Below are 11,835 nucleotides of genomic sequence, written 5' to 3'. Positions count from 1 at the left end.
TACACTCACATAAACGATGAGTTAGACTAAGTACTTTTAGGTATTAGTCAATAATAAAGGAAAAACAATCGTTTTACTAACAAAACATTCGGGTCTTGATTGAAGACTACATCTCATACTTATAGAAAATAAGGGTTTTTCTAGGGTTTTTCATACTTACATTAACATTTTCATTTAAAAGATTCACATGGCCTTCATAACAGATTTTCACAAAACAAGGCAATGACACTTAAATACTTATGAATTCACCAGCTTTAAAGCTGATACTCTCTTTCAAAATAACTTGTATTCTCAGGTCATCAGTAGACAGGTACGGTGATCAGGTTTTGAGAAGACGGAGCAGACAAGACTCGTCTTTTATTTTGATTGTTTATTTTTGGTGTCTTATTACAATGAAAGAACACACATGTATTAAAACTTTACTTATAATGCAATGGATGATGTTGTTACTTGTTTATTATATTACACTGTTGTGATACTGTACATGACGTCCTCCACCCCTGAACGTTTCCGCCGTTCGTGGTTTTGGGGTGTGACAAAATATAGTTGTAACATTCCATGTTTGAAGGACTGTAACTCAACCAATATGAATCCAATTAAAATGACTTCAGAACCTAACTTGTAGTTAACACAAAGGAGAACATGAAGAAAAAAATCAAATCATTCCAAGCTAGTATGAGAGAGATATGATAGTTCAAAGATTACAAAAAAATTGGCTAAAATATTTGATTCAAGCATTTTAGCAAACCGTGGGCGGGCAAAATCAGTTGCTCAGATCTTTATACTCAATTTGATGAAACATACAACATATGTAATTAATATATACATGAATGTGACTAAATTTACAATAAAATAGTGTATACCTTCAAATACTAACGAGTAATTTGAGATTCCATGCCATAAAATCGAGATTTCATTCTGACAGCATTTGAACTTGATCTTCCATTCTGGCAGAATTGTTGTCAGATACACCCATAGTTAAAAATTTGTGGTAATTATCCAATCAAGACCACTGCTCTGAAAAAAAAATTATACTTTTATTTTTTCAAATTTCTTGTTGGAGCAAAAGCCTTCAAATTTCTTGTTAGAGAGAAAACTAAAAACATAAATAAATAAAAAAGTTCCAACTAGACTATAGGTTTAGAAATTATCCCCATAATCTGGTTTCTTTTTTCCTTCATCCCCAAAGTCGTGTTTAGGGTTAGAAATCAAGTAGAAGAAAGATTAACTAGTGAAATCGGAAATCAAGTCGTGTTTGGTTGTCAGCTGAGCCTGTGTACTATTCAGTGTCAACGGATCAATTTTGTTCTTGATTTTTATTTGTGGAGGGTGAAGAAAAAAATGAGAGAACGAATAATCTATAACAAAATTTATAATTACTTGTATAATTTCTTGAAGCCCTTTGATTACTTGAAGAACGAAGAATTTGGTGGTGGTGTGTTGGTGTATGTGGTGATCGGGTGAAACTGTAAAGCAACCGATTCTTTGGTTATAAAAAAGAGATATTAGGTCAACATATATTTATTTTGTTTCCTTAATTGCAAGTGCAAAAAACCATAAATACCCTTATTATTTAATTAATTATTTAATTATTTGCAAATTTGTGATTGGTGCATTTAGGAACACACGAGTTGCTAGAAACATTTAAACTTAGCTACATATATATATATATATATATATATATATATATATATATATATATATATATATATAGGGAAGCGTTTAATCGAGAAAATTTCTTATCGCGAGAACATTTGAAAACAAATTTGAAAAACACAATTTTTTTAATTAAAATTATAAAATAATAATCATATAAATCAAAAAATAGTTACAAACAATTAAAAACCCACTAACTAACACCACTCACCAGACACCACCACCACCCATCACTAACCACCACCACCAACTACCACCCACCACCTATCATTACCCGCCACCCACCACCACCACCCGCCACCACCATCACCACCTGCGACCATCACCACCCAACCACCACCACCCACCTCTACTGCCTGCCACACCACCCACAACCCCTAACTACCACTCATCATCACCACCCGCCACCACCACCTATCACTACCCACCACCACCAACCACCACCCATCACTAACCACCACCCACCACCCATCACTACCCACCCACCATCACCACCGTCCGCCACCACCACCAACAATCACTACCTACCACCCATCACCACCACCCACCACCATCCACCCACCACAACCAACACCACCACCCACCACCACCACCACCAACGACCACCCGCCACCACTACCACCCACCACCCGCCACCACCATCACCATCACTACCACCCGCCACCCACCACTCATCAATACCCACCACCCACCAACCCACCACCACCCGCCAGTACCATCACCACCCCCCACCCACCACCCGCCACCACCATCACCATCACTACCACCCGCTACCCACCACTCATCACCACCCACCACCACCCACCACCACCCGCCACCACCATCACCACCCAACCACCACCACCTGCCACCATCACCCACCTCCACCACCAATCACCATCGCCTACCACCACCACCTACAACCACTACCTACCACCTATCACCACTACTACCCACCACCACCATTCATCGATACCCACCACCACCCACCACCCATCACTACCCACCACCACCACCACCATCACCCGCCACCACTATCACCACCCACCACCATACCCAACCAACCACCACCATCACCTATCACTACCCACCACCCATCACCACCCACCACCACCACCACTCACCACCACCACCCATCACTACCCACCACCACCCACCACGCGTCACTATCCATCACCTACTACCACCCGCCACCACTACCACCCACCACTCACCCACCACAACCACAACCACCACCAACCACCACCCGCCACCACCATCACCACCCACCATCATCACCACCCAATCAGCACCACATGCCACCACCACCCACACCCACCCACCACCACCAAAACCATCACCCGTCACTATCACCACCACTTGCAACCACCCACCCACCCACCACCACCCATCACCATACACTACCACCACCAATCACCACCACCATGCCTCTACCACCCGCCGGCACCACCCCCACCTGCAAAGATTTGGTATTGTGTTTTTGGTTCATTAGGTTTTCTCTTGTATATAATCACATGTGATTATATGTATCGACTCACATATGATTATATGTATCAAATCATATATGATTTATATAATCATATGTGATTATATGTATCTAATCACATATGATTTATATAGACATCATTATTTTTATGTCTGTATAAATCATATGTGAATAGATACATATAATCACGTATGATTATATGTATTTAATCACATATGATTACAGTGGACAAAGAACAATTATTGAATCGCGAATGTGACAATTAATCTCATCCACATAAATCATATATGATTGGATACATATAATCACATGTGATTATATGTATTTAATCATATATGATTTATGTATACAATATTTGTTTTTGCGGTTTCGACTGAATAATTGCTTTTGTGTAATTAATCACATGTGATTATATGTATATAATCATATATGATTTGAGGTGGACAAGATGCATTTTTTCCTTCTCGATTCAACAGTTGTGCTCATGTACTTAATCACATACGATTATACATATAATCACATGTGATAAAATACATGAGTGCAACTATTGAATCGACAAAGCAAAAATGAATTATGTCCACATAAATCTTATGTGACTAGATTCATATAATCACATGTGATTATATGTATTTAATCATATGTGATTAGATTCATATAATCACAAAGCAAAAATAAATTACCTCCACCACCCGTCACTATAACCACCACTTGCAACCACCCACCCACCCACCACCACCCATCACCACACACCACCACCATGTGTATTAAATCATATGTGATTATATGTATATAATCACATATGATTTACCTGGACAATATTTGTTTTCACATGTTGATTCAATATTTGTTCTTGTGTATTTAGTCACATATGATTATATATATATATATATATATATATATATATATATATATATATATATATATATATATCTAATCACATATGATTCGTATGAAAAATATTTATTCTTGCGTCGATTCAATAATTGTTCTAATATGTTTAATCACATGTGATTATATGTATTTAATCACATATGATTTATGTGGACAAGATTCATTATTTCTTTTCAATTCAATAGTTGTACTCATGTACTTAATCACATGTGATTATATGTATCAAATCACATATGATTTATATTGATAATATTCATGAGTCAATATTTTTTTTATGTATTTAATCATATGTGATTGTATGTATTAATCACATATGATTAATGTGGAAAAGAAAAACTATTTAATCAAAAACGCGAAAATGAATCTTGTACAGAAATCATATGTGACTAAATGTACAAGAATAGCTATTAAACAAGAATGTAAAAATGAATATTGTCCATGTAAATCATATCTAATTAGATACATATAATCTCATGTAATTAAGCGCACAAGAACAATAATTGAATCGAGAACACGAAAATAAATATTTTTCGCATAAATTCTATGTGATTAGATACATATAATCACTTGTGATTATATGCATTTAATCACATATGATATATGTGGACAATATTTATCTTTGTGTTCTCGATTAAATAGTAGTTCTTGTGTATATAATCATATGTGATTATACGTATCTAATCAAAATATTTGTTTTTGCGGTTTCGATTGAATATGTGATTATACGTATCTAATCACAATATGTGAATCACATGTAACTCATATTTCATATGTGATTCACTTGTGAATTACATGTGTTTCGTATGTGAATCACATGTGATTTATATGTGAATCACATGTAATTCATATGTGATTCACTTGTGATTTGCATGTGAATCACATGTGATTTATATGTGAATCACATGTAATTCATATTTCATATGTGATTCACTTGTGAATCACATGTGATTTATATGTGAATCACATGTAATTCATATTTCATATGTGATTCACTTGTGAATTACATGTGTTTCATATGTGAATCACATGTGATTTATATGTGAATCACATGTGATTTATATGTGAATCACCTGTAATTCATATGTGATTCACTTGTGAATTGCATGTGATTTATATGTGAATCACATGTGATTTATATGTGAATCACATGTAATTCATATTTCATATGTGATTCACTTGTGAATCACATTTGTTTCATATGTGAATCGCATGTGATTTATATGTGAATCACATGTAATTCATATGTGAATCACTTGTGATTTACTTGTGAAATACATGTGATTCATATGTAAATTACATATGAATCACATGTAACTCATATGTGATTCACTTGTGATTTACATGCGAATTACATGTGAATCACATGTAATTCATATGTGAATCACTTGTGAATTTTTGTCATATTATGTGAACTTTCCCTAGTATAAAAGCTACCTTTTACTACAAAAAGGTAAAAGGGAAACTAACTTGTAATAGGATAAAAGAATAAAATCACAAAAGGGCAAAAAAAATAAACTCACGTGTGGATTGCAAGATGGGCAAATAGCATGGACAAACCTTCTGATGTTTCTTTCTTCTCATAAACCTATAACAAGTCAAAGTAGCATGATATGCACCAATCTGGTTCATAATTCTTTGCTTTATTCTCATGAACCTATAACAAGTCAAATTATAAGAAAAGCGTTAAATTTAAATACTTATAGAAAAAAATATCAAATTCAATTGTCAATTTCCTTCTAGTTTGATCCTTGTTTTTTAATTATAAGAAAGTATGGCCGTATTGGTTATAGAGAAAGTTAACTCATTGTTTATGCAAAAAAAAGCATTATGCTAGCATATATGTTTTGTTTTTTCCCTTCCGGGAAGCAACATTTTGTCAAACTTTTGCACAAAAGCAACCTCAATATTAACATATGCACAAAAGTACTCCCCAACAAGGTTAAAATGGTAAAAACAACACAAAAGCACAAGTTATGTTTTGTCATTCATGCCTCGAATCGTTCTATAACGTCCTTAAATGTAATAGTTGTATCATGCCAAACCTTGTTAAGTTTATTTGCAAAGATGTTAAATATAAAATAAGTTAGCAAAAATCAAGCAATAGTAATAGAAAATTTTTTTATTAACAACATTATAATTGATAAATCATTCATAGTCAAACAGAATATCAACATACCTATCAACTCCTAGTTTTTCATACTTTCCTTCAATGTATTCATTGATCCTTTCTTCACTCATTTATGAAGGCCTAACAAATCTATAACATAAGTTTCAAAAAATGAGATATTTTTATAGAAATAAATCAATAATGAAAAATTTGTGCCTAAAAAACAATGATAAACCTGTGAAAGAATCCTACAACATCCATGGTTTTGGCATCAATTGAAGAATCTCAACTTTTCCCTCTAAATCAAGCACAAGGAAGAAATCCAAATGATCAGAGTGCTTGTTGTTATACTCAACGGTGTTTAATGTATTTTCCAAAGAGAAACTATAATGTTGTAAATACACAATATGAAATTTTGCACATCTGTCTTGGGTAAAACATGTTAACCAGTTTGCTTGTTGCTCTTATGGCTAATGAGGAGTGCTTGTGTGTTGTTTTGACCATTTTACCCTTGTTGGGGAATGCTAGCTGCTTTGTTCACATCTTCAATTCCATCTTGAATTCTTTGTTTCCTTATTAGCATGTTCATATGTTTCTCCTCTAAATCAACATATTATTCAAGCATCCGTGCATAACCCTTCATTGCCGTTTGCATTGCTTCTTTAAGCTCTACCGAACATTTTCTCTCTGTTTTAACTTCTTGTTTTTGCTTTGCAGCAAGCAATTGTTTGGCTTGTAGTTGATTTTTTTTCTACTCTCCTGTAAGAGAAATCCATTTTCTTTCCTCTTCGTTAAATTAGATTCTCTATTATCATCAGTTGACTATATGATTGTGTATAAAGAAGGAGCTTCATTGGTATCAGATGGATAGGTTATTTGCTTTCAGAAAAATGTGCAACATCACCTAGTAGATCATGTTTTTTGAGAACTATAACATGTTTCCCGTATCTTGCTGAGATTCCTGCACAATAGAGTCCACCAGTACCACCCCATATAACAATAAGATCTGCTTCCGTCTTCCCTGCATAGATCATATATATGAAATTTGTTGGTTTATTTCTCAATGTAAATTACTCAATTTGGTCAAACAATAATTAAAATTATGGATTCGTGTAATCATACAAACACATAGCTTGATCCTAAACATAAATTAGAAATGTAGAGTGATAATTCAATCAGACCTAGGAAGGGTTTCGGTTGTGTAATTGTAGAAGAGGGGGATGAAGATGATAATTAAGATGTTTCCCACAGCCTCGTTCATTGATGTTTCCTTACTAGCGTTACATCATCCTTTTCTCCTTATTTGAATGATTCAGTAAGAGCTTCAATGTCAGCTCTAATCGATTTCATCTCCGATTTGGTAATAGAAATTCCAGATTTAACAATATCACGTCTTCTCCACCCCTTTCAATATAAGATGTTGAACAATTCTTCCAATCTTTAAATTGCAAGGCAACGATTGAAAATTAGAGAAGAAGGACATCAGAAAAAAGTCTGGTAACCCCTAGATCTGAGAACGAAGTCACGAAAATAGGAGCGAACGAGAGAGAGAGAGAGAGAGAGTAAGAGAGAGAGGGAGAGAGAGAAAGAATGATGAGATAGATACGTAGAGAGAGAAAGATAAAAGAGGTATGTAGAGAGAGAAATATAAGAGAGATGTACCGAGAGTCTAAAAAATGTTCTCACCAGAAAAATGTTCTCATTGGAACATAACTCTCTCTCTCTCTCTCTCTCTCTCTCTCTATATATATATATATATATATATATATATATATATATATATATATATATATACTAGTTTATAACCCGTGGGCACCACGGATTAACAAGGTAAAAATAATTTTAATTAAATTATAAGGTAATTATTGAGCAATGATAAAAAAAAATTTAATAATTTAATAAATTAGGCAATAGATATTACAAATAAATTTTTTGTTGACGTGTTTGATATGTGTAAAATGGAGGAGTGTATTAGTGGAAATTTAATTAATAAGGAAAAACCTTAGAATGACAAGTGGCAAATAATTAATGTGAAGCTCTAATTAATTGACACGTGGCAAATGTACTACTCTTTTATTAGGTAGGGAGATATATATATATATATATATATATATATATATATATATATATATATATCTTAATGAAAAAAACATGTTTGTTTTGCCTGATGGAATAGAATTGACCATTCCAGATTCCATCCAAATCAAATGTAGATTTTTTATATGTTTAATTAAAGGGTTTGATTTGATTTTAGCTTGAGAACTTATCAAAACCATGTCTGTTGTGTTATGTCCCAATACTTTCGGGAGCTGAAATCAAATCAAATAAACAAAGTGAACTAATTACAAAAATGCCCATAAATGGAACCTCAATATAAAAATATGAGATTGAACAATATTTCTAGACCAATTTCTGATGATGAATTGATGAGGATGAGGGATTTCATATCTTTTGCATAGACGAGAGATTGTAACTTTTTTAGGTGGGAAAAAAAATTGTAACTTTTGTCCAATTAACATCAGTAGTATTAAGCTTCATCTGATTAAAACATAAGTTAGAAAAACTAACCTCCTTCCATCATAGATGCATACTACAATGTTTGTAACACCCAATCGTTGTAAATTAGATGTTAGTTTAATAAGCCTCTTCTCCTTCATTTCATTAGCATAAATAATACCTAATATTAATCACATAATGTGGTTGATTAATTAGATAAAATTTATATAAAAGATATTTTATATCAAATGACATCATAAAGAAAGAGCATACCAGTGTTTTTCATAAGAGCTGTAATGTAAGTGGTTTTACCACCAGGAGGTTAAAGATATCTTATACAAGTAGTTGTTTGAAATCATAGTTTTATATATTTTTATTTGATTTGATTTGATTTGTGGTATGTTTAAACAGAAGGACATAAAAGAGATGGTATTATTCACTTTTGTGAAGGAGGCTTGTCGATTATATGTCATTCTAGCTTTGAAGGTATCTATCTTGTTTCCTAGATTGTCCCCTTATAAACACAAATTTCTAAAACTAGTTTCTATTTCCATAAGGATCCATATTATATAGTATTATGACTAATTTCTTAGTGGTGAATTCCAAACTCTTTATAGTTTCTAATAATGTCTCTATCACATATCCTAATACTTGTACTGTATAGATCTTGTACTGTGTAGATCTGGAGGAATGGTTGGTTTGTTTATTTTAGGATTAAACCCCAAAAACAACATCTAAACTGAATAGAACTTTAGAACAAAAAATAATAAGTATATATTAAATTCAATATGTTTCTTTTACATTCATGATTTATCATTATAGTGAGTATAACATTGGTGCACAAGTAATTTATATATCTATTATGTTTTGTTTCAGCTTTCAAGGGTATTTTAGATATTTAATTATTTTTGTATGTAGGTTGTGACATAGGACAAAACTTACATTAGTATTTTTTTACTTAACATAATTTTTTTCCGTATTATGAATATTACACTATTTTGTTAACTGTATTGATTTATGTAATCAGCTGAAACATTATATGTATTTTTTTTTCTCATGTCGGGGGTAGCAAAGTTCATTACACGGATGATGATGTTGATGAAATATGTGAAGAATGGTTGACTTTTGTTACAATCTTAATTTATCGGTGATATTTTGTATCTACAAACGATATAACAGTGAAATGTTAGGTAGCATCATCTTTTGACATGTGTACAATGTTTTTGTTAACTGTACATGTGAAGTGATAGGTAGCATCCTCTTTTGACATGCAGTATACATATATGTTTTTGATAACTTGTTTGAAATTTAAATGAAATTGAATGTTTTGTATTATATTGTTTATGTATTATGCGTAAATGCACGTTGTAAATGTGTATCGTAAATGCACGTCGTTAATACGTATCGATATTTGGCTGTTGAAGTTTATGACATGCAAAATGAGTGTCATATTCATTTATGACATGGGATTTAATGGTACGTATTGCATGTCGTAAATACACATCATAAGGGTACGATACACAAATGTGTGTCGTACATGTGCGTCATGCCGTTGTAAGTTTACGACACGTAAAAGTGTGTCGTCTTCCTTTATGACAACGCCTTCCTTGACACACATTTATGTGTCATATGTGGCTTTTACGACACGCAGTGTGTTTCATTAAAGGGTATTTTTCTAGTAATGCTCCGTCCTTTTTTAAACCTAGATTCGAACCGTAAGTCCTTTTTTTTATTTTGAACTTGGGAAGTGATTTGTGGGTGTTTTGTGGTGAAGAAGAAGAAGAAGAGAAACACTTAGAGGAGTGGCTTGAGCTTGTAGATCCATGAGTATCTTCCCATTTTCAAGCTTTCTAAAGTAAAAAACTTATACCTTGATGATAATTTTGGTTGGATCTACTTTATGGTGTTTCTTTGGCAGTTTTGAGTCCCTTGAAGTAAAGGTGAGATTTTGACCTACTCCAAAAGTAGTCGATGATATATCTAAGCTCCAATAAGGTCCCTTGTTCATAAAATGGGAAATTTTACGGGAGTTATTGGTCCATGCAAGTACTAAGATCCTTATTAAGTTCCTTTTTAAGTGTGGAGTCCCATTAAGGCATGCATGTGAGTAAAGTTGGCAACTTTATTGGTTAAGACCATGTCCAGGGATCATATCTATGTTTTGGGCATATTAGCCTAACCCATTGAGGACATAAAAGTTGGCTTTGGACTTCTAATGGAACATTGGGCGTACATGGAGTTATGCTCAACATAATGTTGGGTTTATGCATCGACTAGTTGTACATTGTGCTTCTAGGATGAGTACACAGGGTGTACCTCTCGAGTACACAGGGCATAATACCCAGTTCTGCCATTTTTGTCCTTTTAAGTTATGAGCCTTGTTGGGCCAATAGGCTTCTGATTTTGGGCCGTGGTTAGGTTATGGGTTTTCTTGGTATTGGTCCCATGAGATTTTTTGATCCCAATTAGGAAGTTTGGCCATATTGGGCTTTAGGTTTCAGTTTCGGGCTTTTTGTGCAATTAGGTTGGGCCTTGGTTTTGGGCCAATTAAGAAAAGGGTAAAATTGTCTTTTACCCTTTAGGAAGTTGGTTTATGAAGTGGGCCTCAGATTTTTTTTTCGGGATATTTATTGACTAAGTTCTTTATTTATTGTTAGTTGGCACGAGATTATTCGATTCAGCGACCTAAGCAGTCATTTGATTATCAGTGGATTGAGGTGAGTCTCCTCACTGTACTCGTGGGTCAAAGGCACCAACATCGGCCCATTACATTCTATTATGTTAGATGTCTTTGTGACTCTTACATGGTATGTTGGGCTAGGCCCATCGTATGACGAGCTAGGCCCATTTGTATATTGGGCTAGGTCCATGGAATAGGAAGGACTAGGCCCATTATATGTTATGTAGGTGCTAACTGTCTTTATGACTTTTACATTTGTATGATCGTGCTAGACCCAATGGTTTGGCAGGGCTAGGCCCATTATGGTGGGTTGGGCCTAATATGCGACGTGGGCCCAATGGTATGTATGGTATGCGGTATTTTGGGAGACTCACTAAGCTTTGTGCTTACTTTTTTATGGTTATGGTTTCAGGTTCTTCCGGTTCGAAAGAGAAGGGCTCGGCTTGATCGTAGCGCATCCATCCATGTTTCCTCATTATGACGATTTTGGGATTATACTTTGAATTGTTTTTCTTATAAATTACTTTGGAATATTTCGAA

At 34.1% G+C, this 11,835-nt stretch overlaps 1 long non-coding RNA gene across 2 annotated transcripts; it reads right to left on the bottom strand.

Moving 5' to 3' along the window:
• Window positions 1-3,878: 3,878 nt before the first annotated feature.
• On the bottom strand, window positions 3,879-7,752 carry LOC122195927 (uncharacterized). Of its 2 annotated transcripts, XR_006187020.2 has the most exons (4): window positions 7,301-7,750; window positions 6,355-7,140; window positions 6,189-6,269; window positions 3,879-5,666 (listed from the first exon to the last, which is right to left on the bottom strand). It is a non-coding gene; the product is annotated as an uncharacterized LOC122195927 (long non-coding RNA). The 2 variants fall into 2 exon arrangements; XR_006187021.2 differs by having other exon boundaries at window positions 6,189-7,140; window positions 7,301-7,752.
• Between the last annotated feature and the right edge of the window lie 4,083 nt (window positions 7,753-11,835).

The sequence above is a fragment of the Lactuca sativa genome, chromosome 9 (genome assembly GCF_002870075.4).
Source record: "Lactuca sativa cultivar Salinas chromosome 9, Lsat_Salinas_v11, whole genome shotgun sequence".
Lineage (NCBI taxonomy): Eukaryota > Viridiplantae > Streptophyta > Magnoliopsida > Asterales > Asteraceae > Lactuca > Lactuca sativa.
This window is presented reverse-complemented; position numbering and strand designations above follow the sequence as displayed.